At 39.4% G+C, this 15,992-nt stretch overlaps 1 protein-coding gene across 1 annotated transcript in view; it reads right to left on the reverse strand.

Moving 5' to 3' along the window:
* Positions 1 to 15,992, reverse strand: part of CACNA1C (calcium channel, voltage-dependent, L type, alpha 1C subunit) — a 422,263-nt gene that overhangs the window by 300,070 nt on the left and 106,201 nt on the right.

The raw sequence follows: 15,992 nt of genomic DNA on the forward strand, positions 1-15,992 counted from the left end.
CTGAAACATGTTGGTTCAATAGCTTCAATCTATAAAGTGAAATGTCATTTTGAATTCCAAAAAGAAAAATCAAGGAGTATGGGCAAAATTGTAGATTTCCCCATGAGAAAACACGTTAGTAGGAAATTGCTAATGCCTCAGGAAAAAAATGTGTGTGTGTGTGTGTGTATAAATACACATATATAATATGCATTTTACAATATAATCTCCCTATATAATCTACCATCTTCCCCAAAATCTACAGAGCAGAACAGTTTCCTGATTGCAACGGATGTAGGTGGCAGAGAAGGGTCAAGCAGGGCCAGCAGTGATATTAAGGGGGCTGTTGCTCCCTCCTTCCCTACTACACCGCCTCTGGAGGCGCCCAACCGCTCACCTTACGCTGGAGAGGCAGCATCACCGTGCAGCCTTAACCCAGAGCACAGCTGCTGCTGGCTCCAGGCACAGCATCTTCCCCAGAAGGCGGCTGCTGTCTGGAGCACCTCCTTTACGCAGGGTGTGACTCTAAAATTGCTGTTGTCAGAATTGTCATCTTTGAAATAGGTTATCTCCAGGCACCAGCAAAATGGGTTTGGAATTTGCTTCATCTGATGCATATTGTGAGTCACACAGCAGCTTATGTTTCCTCGTGTAGACTTTCAGAAGCAGGCTGATGTTTGTTAATTAGTGCTAAGCTCTGTTTTTTGTCAACATTTGTTTTCCATTATTCTCACTAGATGCTATTTTGTCCCGTGTATTTTCAGATTTTTAACCATTTTTTTCCTGGAAGATTTGCTATGTTTCTTTTCTGTGGAAACCCTGTATTTTGCTTCATCTGTGCAACTCACTACTTGTTGGGATTGCGTGGGTCCCTAGCTAGGTTCTTTCATCTCTAGGATACATAACAGGAGGTTGTGAGCCCTCTCTCTCATGTTAAAGTAGAATTAGCTTTAGTGGTTTTTGCCCAGTCGTGACCCCCTTAAGTAATCTCAGATCATATCAGCCCACAGACTGAACATGTCTTGACTTCATAACAGAAATGAAACATCTTGGCACTTCAGCTTTCCTCATGCAGCACTCCATCTCCAGTGTGCAACAGTCCAAATTACTGTGGTAACAAGGAAAGAATAAGATGATTTTTTGTTAAGACCCATGACAGCAGATCATCAGTGATTCCACCCGCCCCCCCCTTGCAGGTAAAGGAACAAAGTCACTCAATTGCGTTTGTTCTTGCAACAGTTGATTTACCTTGCTTGGTATTAATATCAACAATTAATTGCAGGCTGACAAGCCTGGTGGTGGTGGCACTAATTAAATCCTGTACGTGCCCCATAGCGATCACATTGCAAATCACCTTCAAGTTGGGCATGTGCAGCCCAAAGTACAGTTATGGTATGGGAATGTCTGGGAGCAATACAGTCCCAGTGACCACCACTGGCAACTTCTGGGAGACATTGTGAACCTAGCCAAAGACATCTGCTGTTAGGTAAAGCAATTTCCTTTAGGCAAGAGGAATTAAGTTTTGGTTTCTTCCATACTCTGCAGTACCCTGCAGAACCAGGTCAGGAAGCATGCAGATAGCAAAGAACAGGATTTATGCATTGAGTTGCAACCACTTCCAGAGTGGGTGAGCAAGGAGAGCAGCAGCAGAAGTAATTCCCCCTTCCTAGGTAGAGAGGAATAGGAACTGGGATTAATATTCAGGAGGCATTTGTTCATTTGCAATGCCGGTCTTTAACTCTGTTTCTTGAAAGGAAATCTATTTAAAATTATTTAGCTTGGCAAGGCTGGAAAACTTTTTTTTCTTTTCTTTTAAATCTCTCCAACACTTACCCTTCCCTATTATTTGTTCTGTGTATGCTTGGAAACACTTATGTCAGACTGGCTCTTAATTCTGCCTGGAGGAAGCAGCACATGAGACAGTACAGAATCCGAGATCTCCTCTCTTTTCTCTTACTGGAGACAGTAGCAACTCTCACGTAGCGCTCCAGATCAGTGGAATTTAGGGAAGATAGTGGTCAAATTGAAGGTATGGGTGCCACAACATTTATTTTACCCTTGTCGTGGTTTAACCTCAGTTGGCAACTAAGCACCACGCAGCCGCTCGCTCACTCCCCCCCCTCCCGATGGGTTGTCAAACCTTCTTCAGGGTTGTCAAATAGTTGCTGAGGATTTTTTTCATAAATAAGAGGGAGATATGTCAATATACTTTTTTATTCACTTTAAAGTGCTACATATGAATAATACAGTATAGCAAAAGATATTTCTTTAACCTAAATAGACCAGGCTAATCCTAATTACACTGCAGTGTTTCAGACATAAAATGCCATTAAAGAGTGAAATCTGTTGCTGCAACATCATACCTCCGCAGATCAAACCCCCTGGTTCTCTTGGAGTCTTGGTCTTCAACAGTATGCATAATCATACTGCAGTTATATCTAAAATTAGTAGCAGCTAAGAAGTAGCAAACTGATTAAAATGTAATATATCCCTTTAAGTGTTCCGTAGTTTTCAGTGGTCAGGGAAAAAAAAACTCCTTTTTTGGAAGCTGTAACTTTGCCCACATAAGGAGACTGAGCTACACTTGTGCAAAGTTAACTACCATTACTGCACCCTCAACATCTTGTGACAACAGAGAGATAAGATGGTTATCTTATGTTACCAGAAAGCTCAATCTTGCACTTGAGACCAGAGTTCCTCAACAGGTTTTAATCAGGTTCTGGTTTTTCCTCTACTGGCAGAGAAACTTGAGCACATAAGGTTGGGTTCAAGCGCAACCCCTGCCTCCCTAGACAGTTGGATAAAAGTCAACTTTATTCTGTGTAGCCAAGCCTAAACTCCAGCACAGCTACCAAAAACAATATAGATATATCCGTGGGTAAATACATCATGGAGTTACTCGGGGATCAGGTAGCTGTATTGCAAAGTTCACCAGCACAGTCATAGCTTTGCAGTGTAGCAGACATGACAAAAAGAAGAGCAACATACTCATTTATCAAGATACAGATCTTATTTAAATATATATACACACATACCAAATAGTATATCTCTCTTTGCCCAAGTCCTGACTTCCCTGCAACATTATTAATATATGATGTATGCTTATGAATCAGTGCTAGAACTTCATGCAACTATTACAGAAATATATCCAAAATGCTCCCGTGGCCTGTTTTAGAATGTGAAAGACAGAAACAAAATGGGTAAAAATATGATTCTTTCACATTTGGGAATGTTTACCGAATAGTTTATATATTCTGAATGAATCTTATGTAAGAGTCAACATGCTCAAACAACTAAAAATAGGTCTGAAAAACTTTGGCGAGCAAATTCACAATATTTCTTTGGAGTTTTATTCTTTAACCCATTAAAGACTTTATATGTCTTGCCTACCTCCTGCAGCTTTTATTTACCTCCTTCTAGCAGTCTGGAAAACACCGATATTTCTAAGGATTTAAGCAGGATCCTAGGTAGGGCTCTATACCTCAGTGCCCGATATGTAAATATGGGATTATTTCAATTTACTTTAAACAAACAAACAGAAAACATATCACAAAGAAGTTAAATAAGTCCCCTAAGGAGGCATTTGCACTTGGAGGAAGAAATACATGATCATCTACTTATTCTCTCATTAATGTATTGCTTGAGCAAATTAATGGGCTATACAGATTCAGCAAGCTAGATTAAGAGGATGCCATTGGATATAAAATGATCTTTCTTGCCCAAGGAAACAGGTGTCACCACATCAAAACTCAAAAGAGAAGCAAGATCAGAAGTAAAAAAGCTGTCAAAAACCCAGACAAATGACACACAGAACTTACTGTAAAATTTTGGGTGTAGTTCGGAGCCATTGTTTCTAGTTACGTTGCTGTTATTAGCCAAGAAAAGGAATCATATTACAAGTATTCTTACAGGCATGAATGCATCTTATTCAGATGAAAATCTGAACAGTGACCAGAAGCTGGAAGAAATAATTATTGCTTTAAATTGGTACAAACGTCAACAGAGGATTCAGCCACTGCCCTAGACACCCTTTCTGGTCTTTTCATAAATCCCTGTGCCACAACTCAAATAACCAAGGAAAAGAGAAAACAAAAAAAACCCTAAAATAGTGAAGCAAGCTACTGAGGCACAATGGATTCTCTGTGCCTTCGTGTCATACATCAAGCATGGGCTCCTTTCCTAGAAGGTATGTTCCAGTTTAAGCCTGACCTGATAGAAGAAATCACTTAGCAAAATTCTGCAGCCCATGCAATTCCAGAGGTCAGAGTAAATATTCTCAGTGGATCTTAATCTTTCATCTGTGAATATAAATATAATGGACTAACATCCCCTCATACAACTCCCAGAGTTCTAAACATCTGTGATAGACCTGCATGTATTACCTCACCAGTGAGGGGAAAAAAAGGGGGTTTTTACTCCACACACTGAAGAATAAGAAACCTAAGAAAGTCTGGCCAGCCAAGCTCCTTTACCTACTTGCTCCTGCCCTGTTTATACCATTGCTACCTATAATAACAAAACATTACGATAAGAGCGCAAGTTTCTTAGACAGTAGACCCAAACTAGAGAAAGTTTCACAAAAAACATATACAAACATATATGAAAACCAACAAGAGAGTTTGGACTGAAGAGGACAGGGCTAATGTGTTCATTAAAGAAATAAAAAAAGCCCTTCCTGCCTGCAAATCACTACGATCCCCAAACAGCTTTAAGATTTAGCCTCACCTAGAGTTCATCAAAGCAGACTACTCTCAAAGTGACAAAAGACATTAGTAGACCACAGTCCTCATCTTCTCAGTTTCTATTTCTAGCCCCACTAGCAATGCTGGGAAGAGGAGGATTTATAGGTATTCTCATAAGATCTTGCATACTTTCAGATAAGTACTGTTCATACAGAACTGATTTGCAGCGTAGCCGAAAGTGAAAAAAACATAATACGAGGGATTCATGTTCCACCTAGAAAACAGTAATTGTATTGGATAAAAATTGGTGTGATGTAATGCCTAGACAGAAGAGTTACCAGTGGTTTTTGAAAGAGAAGAAAGAGTATTTTCTAATACCTTATGTTAGTAGTAACACTCACTGCAGAGTAAACAGCAACTTTTACTTTAAAAGATTTTAAATGACCTTACAAAACATACTTCCAGAAATCATTGCCTTCTTCCTTGAAATATATCACCTCTGGGGTGCAACGTGACTGTAGTAAAGGGGATTAACTGTACGTACACGAGGAGTGGGTTCAAGACAGACTGAGCTGCACATCAGCAGAAAGGAGGTCAATAACCTCATTAACATCATCTCCAAAAATACCTGAGATAATGCAAAGGCCGTGGTGATGGTTTAACCCTGTATGGAGCTAACCCATATACTACTCAGCTATCAAAAGACGTGGGAAGAGGCAACAAAGACTACGGTAAGGTTTTAATGCAAAACACTTGATCTTGACAGAGAGCAATTTCCAGGACACGTTCACAGGGAACAGGCTGATGTCCCCAGATATTTCATGAGGATTCTTGAAAAACGTGTCCTTCCTAAGGGTAAAGAGGCTTCAAGAAGCTTAGGAAAGTTCAATGTAGGAATACCTTAATTTATTAAAAACATCTTCCTCTTACATTACGCTTCATTTTTCTTCATAGAAGTCTTCATTTTAGAAACATATTGTGAACAGTGGGAATAGAAGGGTGGTAAATTCAGGAAATGGAGCACGAAAAGCTGTATTGTGCTGAGTCTGGGCAGAGGGGAACTGCAAGGTTCTCTGCTAAGACGTCCAAGCATGGGGACCTTCCCAGGAAGGGCATGCACTCAGAAGAGAGGTCCTGACCCACAAAACCACCACCAGGAACGAATGCTGCATAGCATTTTAGGACTAGAAATGAATACAGTATGCAGCCGTAACATCACGAAAAATCAAGCAGGGGAATTTACTTTCCTGAATTAGAATGCGATTGGCATATATACGTACAAAGCTCCTATCCTTGCGAACAGTTCTGAGGCATCACTGATGGCCAGAAACGCACCTCTACATACTATTAGGTCTCCAGCGACTCAGGATGTCCAAATGGAAGAGACACACTGATTTAGTATTAACTTAAAGCTAACAGGAAAGCTGTCACTGATGCAGCTGTAGTCAATGCACTGAGAGGTGAACAGTGTAAAATTGAAAAAAAAAAAATATTTTATTTTGCTATCCCTAGTGAAAAATCTGGAAATCAAGTTCTTACATAGTTTCTTATTCTGCTTAAGAGGACTGATTGCCTGCCTGCATTCCCTGCAATACACAGACCAACACGGCTCTGCTTTGCCTACCTTCATGATGTACCTTAACTATTCATGACAATTTCTGAACATTTTGAACATTTATTTGACAAGTTCTGATGTTAATCTGAGGACAATTTGTAAACCAAAGGACCCTTTCTGCTTGTATTTAAAATATTTACAAAAAGCAATTATTTTAGTCCTCTAAGGATGTGAACTTGGACAATTTATTCTGTTCAGCCACAGCTATGTAACAGGGGAATTCTTCTAAACAGAGACTGGAATGGAACAGGAATTAGGACTGCTTTACTGCTAGAAACATCTTAAAACTAAAAAAGAAAAACATAAATATTTTGGTTTACACCAACTTACACTAGTATTTCTTTTATATGCTTTTTTAAAACGCAACTTTGGACTTGACCCAAATTGTCCCTTAAGTAATCTTGTAAGAAGGCTCCTGTGAAGCTTCCATTGTCACCCTTTGTTAAATATTTTCTTGCGTAGCATCAGTGCAATTTCTGCCAGGGAAACATGTTTGTACATGCATGTTGATGGGACTCCTGATGAAAACCAATAACTATATTGCCTAGTTAAACCCTGGCTCTAAAAGCACTACCTTCAGAATAGTTCCTGAAGCTGGAAGGCATTAAAATGTCTTGTCCTTGTTGCTTGGGCTGCAGATTGTCTGACCCAATTTCTTCATTCCTATTAATGCTCTTTAAATCCTCCCTGACACCTGGATGAGGCCTTTCACTGCCACTCACACAAAATATAATCTTATGGTATCCCTGTAAGCTCACCCTCTCAGGCTTCTCGGTAAATCTTTTTTACTCTCCGAACACCTCCAGAGTAATATAAACACATATGCAAAATCCACATGGATAACACGTGCGCACACACACACAGCTTGCCAAATTTAGATGTGCTTGCAGACTAAATCCTTCACATATAGATCTAATGCTGTCTGCCCGAGTCGTGACACCCAAGTCCATAGGACATTTCCTATTGGACTTTGACAAAATTATGACAGGTCAAAGATACGGTCTCAATGATAATACCCAACAGCTCAACTTGAATGGTTGTGCTGAGGTTTGAAATTAAGCCCAGCATAAAACAGACGTAATCTGGTGAGACTTTTGAAAGTATCACAGCTCAGCACACTCCAAGTCTTTTGCATGCGTGAAGTCAGAAGCCCAGATTCATAACTTCCCTTGCAACGAATCATAAAAACCAAAATTGTACCTCGTACCAAAACGGTCTCCTGAAATTTGAGGGCAATTTATTCTTTGGGGGGGGGGAGAGAAACCACGATAAGGGCTCCTACAGAGATGTGGGGTCAGATTTCTCTCATGCCCAGAAGGTGTACTGAAGTAGCACATTACATCAGTACTCCTCCTCTGCCAAACCCCAGCTCCTCAGGGTTTGTTCTGCACACCACCTTCCTGCCCTGGCAGGGGAAAGGGAGTAAAGCCTGTAATCTAAGTCTGCCTTCTGGGCAGTCGTTATGCTCTTGAAATAGGTGATATCATAATAAGAAAATCCTGCTACGAATGTGTAACCTAATAACAGTGTCTGTTTCCATCAAAGGCTTTCTATTTGTCAGTTTTAGCTTGTGTGAAAGATTACTGTATCTCTTTTATAACACAGCCAATGTGGCTGATAAAGCAAACAACCTTTAAACACGTCTGGTAAATGCTCCTTGTCAATAGCACAGCTCTCTGTGCTGACAGCTAGGGTAATTTCCCCTTCTCGCCTTCCTCGTCATTGTGGGTAATTGACATTAAGAATTTAGACATGTCAACCAAGAGGAAATAAGTCAGTTCAGAAAATTTCCAAATACAATCAAAATTCAACTTGCCTACATTACATTATCAACATTTTTTCTCCCAGCAGCTAACATGTCTCTTTCCACTCCCATTCCTTTCCTAGTTGCGAGATCACCGTGCCATTCACAAGTCATTCCTGAGAAGTATTGGCACAAATTCTGGGTACCCTACTTGAAACATTAAAGACTCGGGCTCTTTCCTCTAAGTTCAGAGTGGCCAACTTGCACGAGCCTAGTTTATATGTCTCAAAAATCTTCTGAGAACAAAAGAATCTGACATTTCTCTTCCCAGCCTTGCTGCAGCAAAAATATTGGGCTCCCTAGCTATTTAGAAGTACAGATTCATGGGTTGCTAGCTTACTTAAATACCTGTCCTCAGATTGCTTTATTCATCTGCTCTAAGCTATGCGGCAGAACAATGATTAAAAGGCCTAAAAATTATTTATCATCTTTGTCAATCCTGCTCTTTCCACTTTCTCTGCTTCCCATGCACATAGACCACCATGCCAGTCACAAAGGATAAAGATAATTGAATATTATATTCGCATTCCAAAGCACCCATATTTTGGGCAAACATTTCTAAACCCTATTTCACTAGGGAAATAAGGATTACTTGGTGAAAAGTGTCCACAGGGTTCATCATACAAGTTACTGGAAAAAAGGATCTTATCACCACCTGGTATATAGAGTATTGACAATGACAAAGCAAATAAATGCATAAGCCTTTAATTTGTCAAAACTTTAAGTACAATGTCTTTACTTCTACATGGACAAGTACCTAACGTCTCAGACACCCAAGACTGACAACACTACTCCCAACCTTTTAACATTGGAGTTGGAGTGATTTCTTCATCTATTTGCCAAGAAACTATTGTCATTTTTTGGATGCTTCACATACAGACAAGGGCCAGTTTTATCACCAGTTAATAAATCAGGTGAGACAAATGGAGTAGCTCAACATAATCTAATCTTCTTGACGACAAAAAAGGAGTTTCCCTATTCATCTGTATTTGCGACGCCTTAGCTGTCACCAGAACACACACATTTGTATACGTCCCCACACAGAGGCACAGCCACACATGCAGTTGCAAGTTGTTAAACTGCTTTTAGCACCTGAGACGTACAAGTCCTATTAGCGGGTTATTCATGCCAAGCTTTCTTTCCCCTAACACAGCCAATACTCAGTAATCTCACCAGGATTATCTCCGCATTAAATTACGGAAGTTGTCCTCTGCAACGTCTCCAGCTCACTAATGCATATTTTTGACACTCTGCATTTCTGAAGTCTGCACTGGCTAGAGTTTCACTTTGTGAATATTATGTTTACATACGTTACAAAGATTACTTCCATTATTAGCTCCATTTTCTACCATGAAACATATATTGTATTAAAGATGGCACTGCTGCTAGTGACCAGTAATTTCGTGAGCTCCTTTGGATTGTATTGCAGAGGTATCCAAGGCCGTTGCTGAGATCTCTGCTTTGCATGTCTGGACAGGGCACACCACAGGAGGTGTCTCCCACAGGAGCCAGAACTCCTGCTTCACAGAACCTGGAACAAAGTATCTTCACTTCTCTGCCTATGTTCATTACTATGAAAGGAAGGGAGCCACTAAGATATTTAGCAGAGCTAAGTCAATTTTTAACTAGCCGATGTAGTGTTTCTTATTACTAGAAAATTCTGAATCAATGAAGCCAAAATTTTTCACAGAAGAGGGCTGGTTCCAAATGGATGGGTTTTTAGGGCCTGGATGTAATTTCTATGTCCTTGTATTTATTTGGGAAGCCGTTTAATAGCTTTTTAATAGATGAAAGAGAAAGATCTCCAGGATACAATTTAATTTTATTCTGACAAGGAAGTTAAGAGGGTTCTCTCTGGTGTTGAAACTAACAAGTTCAAGTAGCCTGTATCAAAGTCAATTTAGAAATTCACAGAGTTAATGTTCTCCCATCCCAAATAACTAACTAGTTTTTCATCAGTTGTGAAGACCCCTATACAGAATGTACATGTTAGAGAAATACAGCAGACCTCCATAGTTTTCAAAAAATTACATATAAATATGCCTGATCAGCCCCCTGCAAAAGAAAAAACTTTATCAGCTATAATTGGTATTAAAAGTGGTAACGCTTTAGGCTCAGATGGATTCTGATTACACATTATCAAATATTGAAGACAAAAGTCAGTAGGCTCTTTCACAAGAGTACTGTAGAGAAAAAAAGATGTCACAGTCTTTTTTGTTAAGTTTATGCATAAACATACATTTGGATGAGGTATTACTTAATATATTAAAAAGATGCATCTGAACATTTTCAGATATTAAAATAGGATTAAAAGAGAAAAATCTTTTCAGAAATTTTGGCTCAGTTAAGTTCAATGTCATTCATTTCAGAGGCAGGGGTCGTGTTACACCTGGGATCAGTGAAGACCAAAAAAAAAAAAAAAATCAAGAAAAAAACATAGGAAAGATGGGAGGAAAAAAAAACAGAAAGAAATTTTAAGAAGTTCAGCAATTAGGGTGGGACCTCACAGACAAAATTTAAATACATTTAAGTAACAAGACACTAAACGAACTGCAGTAACTGGCATATTGTAGACACAATTCATGGGATGCGTTACCAAGGAGATAATGTTAATAGGGAAGAAGCAAGAGAGTAGGAGTGGAAATAAATAACTATTCGTTATGCCTTTCGTGTCAATTGTGTTCGTGTATATGGAAGGATAAATAATCTATTTAAAAAAAGAAGTGAAAAGCATAGCTCTATTTTAAATATAGTTTCTGAAGAGCTAAAGCTTTACCTCAGCGTAAGGGTTTTTCAAAGAAATCAGCTCAGGCAGGAGGGTTGTTTTTTGGGTTTTTTTTCTGAATACCTTTTATTTATGAGAAGATGAGTACAAATTGTTTAACAACAAACAATTTTTGGCAAAAATAATGGATGCACCAAGCTCCGAGTACTTTCTCATGTCCCCACAAAGTGACAGCTATAGTATTAGTGTGCTCAGCCTGAGGATTTTCTAAACGATCAGCAGCTTTAGGTATACTCCCAGCTTAAGAAAGCCCTCATGCTGCAGCAACAACATCCTAATCTTTCTCAGTTCTGGCAACTAATTATTAAATTACTATATTTATTGAAAGACAAACTGAATGAAATGGCCTGTTGAAAGCTGTCTGTTTAGAGATATTTCAGCTTCAAATGAATACACGCCTTTTTTGTACAGAAATTAACAGGAACGATTCAGATTTAGGAAGGATTTCTCATCCAATAGGTGGTGCCAGCAAGTTCTCCAGTTATCTAAATAGCTGGCATAAGCATTTCTAACAAAAAAAAAACAAACCCAAAACCCAACAAAAAAAAAAAAAATCAAAAAGGAAAGAAGAAAAAAAATAAAAAGAAAACGCACTAAGCAGAACCAAACCCAATATTCTGTCAATACCAGGTTTCTAAACTACACTTATATTTAGTATCTTAGAATTGTTACTTTCCTTTGAAATGGTCGAGTTGCTTTCATTTAAAAATTTCTCCAATGTTTTCAGCAAAAATGCATCTGATAACATCAGCTTGTGTGTGGCTGCATGCATGTATTCCAGCGAACAGCTATTCTACTTTCAAATTTCTGCTGCTATTTCATATGCCCATCATTCCTTAAAGTGAAAGGGAATTTGATACTACTACAAAATTTGATCTCTAGTCTGCTGAAATCATATTATATTCTCTCTTTCAAGTCACCAGATTTTTTCTAATGTTCCAATTGTAACATTATTGAAACAGGAACCGGCTTCTTGAGGAATGCATGAAATGGGGAAAACTAGCATCCAATTCACTGATTTTTAGATGTCTTATCATTTTGTTCATCTTTCCTCCAAGAAATGAAAAGTACATATTTATTTAGGTATGAGGCCAAGACTAAGGTACATCTTCATGTAAGCTGTGTACCACAAGTGAAAAAACTAACCCTGATTTGCATGAAATGAGAAAGAGGGGTAAAACAATTAGAAATGACAGAAGTTAGATGTAGAACCAGTTTTGTGGCAAAATACTCTGTGAATGATTGGATTAAAACAAAAACCCCAAGACCACAACACCTTGACAGGTGAAAGAATAAAAAAAAAATTTGATGATGTCAAAATACTTATGTGTTCAAAATACAGTATTTCAGCTCATCATTAAATTAAAAAAAAAAAATCTAAAAAAAAAATCAAGCCTACAATACATATAATGCAATATTTTAGATGAAAAGTTTCCATTTTGGAGGAAGTCCAAAAAAGTGTATTTTTTTGTTGTCACCTAGTTATTATTAACCATACACAAAACCACACTCTTCATATTTTTGCTTGTTTTCATAACTTTTCCAACATCACTTTGACACCTAAGTACAACTTCACAGAGGTCAGTGGAGTTATTTGTCTGTGTGACTAAACTATAGCCTTCAGTCTCTAAATTTGTACACTAAATTGTCACTTCTCAGATCTTTCATTATGAAACACGTGGAAAATTCCTGAATTTTCTTAGGTACTAAGTAAACGAACAATACTAAAACAAAAGCAAGCATAATGTGTCACACAAAGTACTTTGTTCATTTATTTTCCACATGTTTATAGTGTTAGTTACTTATGATAATATTTCATAATGTAATAGTAAATGTCCTTTGGCATATTTCTAAAAGCAATGAAGTCTTAAGTAATAAAAAGTCCTCACTGCAGCATTCTGCTGTTAGATTTTTGCTAAAAGTGGCAGGGAAACTATCATTTTTTTCTGTGGGCAAATTAGCAAAAGGTGTATTAGTGAGGTTCCTTGCATCTTCTAAGAGCAGTCTGGCTTCCTACACTGCTTTAGATTCAACAGTTTCTGAGTATCCTTGAATCATTAGCATCACAACACCTCCCAAGAAGCAGGGAAGAGATTTAAAAAAAAACAAAAATTAAAAAAAAAAAAAATCATTATTTCACCCATTGCTGAAGCCCTCCCCACCTGAATTCAGGGAGAAGAGAGTATTTGTAACAATGCCAAAAGACAGTGTGTGAAGCTTCCTCTATCCAGCCAAAAGGGTGATTTAGGAAAGAGGAATACATTTCCTAAAGCTAGAGCAGCTAACATCCCAAATCTTAAAGAAGTGCAATTCACGACCACAAACAGGTTGAATGCTGTAGCTTTCAAGCTACTGTCCATGAAGCTTAATGCCAATATCCAAGCACAGGCTGATATCCAAAGGGGCAGTCCTGCCCTCTTAGCTCCTGATCCCCAGCCACACATCCCCAGACTCTTCACATTCACCTGAGCAGGGATCAGCTCTGCTGAAAACCAGTCACGGCTCTGCTACAAGTTTAGCTTTCACCCTGATCTGACTCACCACACGGCTGCAAAAGCAGTAACTGCTGGCACAAGAGGTGTGGCAGAAATATATAGTCAGAGGCAAGAAAAGGGCAGGCGTACCTCTTTGGGGAGGACCACAAATGATCGTTGAACCATGGTTTTGCTTTTATTTGTCTGTTATCCTCAAATAAAACAAAAGCCCTGCAACATTCAATCTCTCCATACCCCCAACATCCTGAACTTTTTTTTTTGTTCAGCGTTTCTTCAAGTTTGCAACATACTGTGACCTTAACATCACTGTTCCAGAAGAACATGTGCCTTGATCTCTGCTACACTCTCCAGCTGTTGTGCACCTACATGGCCACTTCTGGGCCCTTCTGGGAGATGGTAACAATTATCCAACACCATGGGAAGCAGAAGAACTGCCTGCCTTATAGCCATGAACTATAGTTCATACAAGGATCTGACTTTGCTTGTAAATAAAGGAAGCATGACCCAACAATATTACGTGATGAAGTTGCATGCTGGTGGAAATGCTGCAAAGTTACCAAATTGAAACAGCTTCCTTAAGTGTTCCAAATAATTTCCTTTGGGATTTGAAAGATACTGGCAGTAACTTTTTTTTTTTAAATAGAAAAAAATAACCCACCCTACTTGACACAGGTAGGAGGACAACGGATCCAAGACCTGCCAAGATAAGTTGAACATATACTGCGCAAGGTTTGTTCCGTACTTCATTTTTTGCACAGCTGTAACATCTCTAGCTAGCTTATACTGAGCGGGCTGATATCTTTCAGATGTTCTTGATAGCCTGAAACTGGCCCAGCAGCATTTTCAGACCAAAGCCCTGAAAATGGGCTGGTGTTTGTATTGCTGGGGAAGAAGGAAGGTCCAGCAGCTATAGTGCTAGTCAGAAATCAAGGACATCAAAGTCACCTTTGTCTACTACACCAGAGCCTTCCTGCGCAACTCTGCTCATTTGCTTTCCCTGCTGTCTGTAAAATGAACAGTAGGATCGTGCAAACCTGAGAATATCCTTCACATGGAACACTGACAGCAAAAGTTGTTACCGCAGTATAATGGGCATTTTGCCCTTTTATTTTTCTTCCAAGTTATTGGTAACAACAGTTTTCCAGAGCCCCTTCCTCTTGAGATTATTAGAGCAGACAGTATTGCTCTTCCTCAGAGTTGTGTGGTAAAGATAAAATACATCAAAATGGGCAGTATTCTGGATACCACTGTTAACATGGGACCTATGAATAACCTCAACCTTGGAAGAGCAAGACAGAACAAAGAGTGTGTTTTCAGTTACTAATGGGTTAATTAAATTTAGAAATGATGCAGCTGAATTCCTTAGACTTCTTTGTAAATCAGCTTTAATACTATTTTGCATAGAGCCCAATTAGCAAACTGAAAATAATTGGTAATGCGTTAAAACGCATCTACTACAGACACCCCCATTGCATTACCTTAAATCTATAACAATGCCATACTCATGTAAATGGCTTAGCAAGGAACACAACTACATTAGGTAACCATGATCTCAAATGGCCCAGTCATGCCTGCGCGAAGTCCCTGACGTCTATGAGAAATCACGAAGTTTATAGGCTGAAAAGAGTTCTTTAAATCAGCAGAGATCCACATAACGGTGATCTTGCCCCTCCAGGCCACTGTGTATCGCCCACCTTGCCCCTCCAGGCCACTGTGTATCGCCCACCTTGCCCTTTGCCCTCAAACACTCCTAAGGCACAAACTGTACTTGTCTCACAGTCTCTTTATCACTCAGGCAGCTTCAGCCTGCCAGGCACAACTCCATCCATTGTGGTGTTCCTTCACAGGGCAGACACATTTAGTGCATAATTATTCAAAGGTGCTGAATTTCCATAAACCATATTTTTCAAATGGGTCCACTTTGTTAGATGGAAACCCTTTTATTTTGACTGGCAAGTTGACAACTTGGCATCCCCTCATTTTAATGAGCTACATAGCTTTTGAACAGAGTTTAATTAAAATTGCCTATACTACATACAACGCCCTGTAGTTTATAGTGTAATTTTCAGGTCAGGTGTACCTATTAGCACTACCTTTTGACAGTCACAAAGGCTGTGAGAGCCACTAGATAGCAGCAAATCAAGCAGTGCGTTCATTAGTATGTATGGTATCCTCTCCCCCACCCATTCGTTGCATACGCAAGCAGCTGTGCTGTTAACATTCACTCTGCAGCCTGTACAAAGGAACACTTGTAAATGGAACATAACACAGGAAAAATATAGGCTTTCCATAAACTAAATATACACCAGAAATACATATATCAGATAACAACCAAAGGCTGCTAACAGGCAAAGTAAAAGCAATCTCAATAGGAGGAACACAAGCTGCAGAAAATGTCATAGCTCAGAGGTTACCAGCCCGATGATATACTCACATGGGTGCTCCTGCAGAGGGGCCAGGGAGGGCTGGGACCTGCCACTCAGCAGATGTCTGTCTTGGGGCGGGGAGGGGGGAGAGCTCATCTCTGTGTAGAAAGGAAAGGGAGCCCACCCTTTCCTTTACCCTGAGTTACCCCTGCCCCTGCCTGGGAGGAACCTGCAGCGGGAGCCCCCTCTCAGAGGTGGTTTGTTCC

Source organism: Pygoscelis adeliae, unplaced genomic scaffold (assembly GCF_000699105.1).
Source record: "Pygoscelis adeliae isolate BGI_AS28 unplaced genomic scaffold, ASM69910v1 Scaffold38, whole genome shotgun sequence".
Lineage (NCBI taxonomy): Eukaryota > Metazoa > Chordata > Aves > Sphenisciformes > Spheniscidae > Pygoscelis > Pygoscelis adeliae.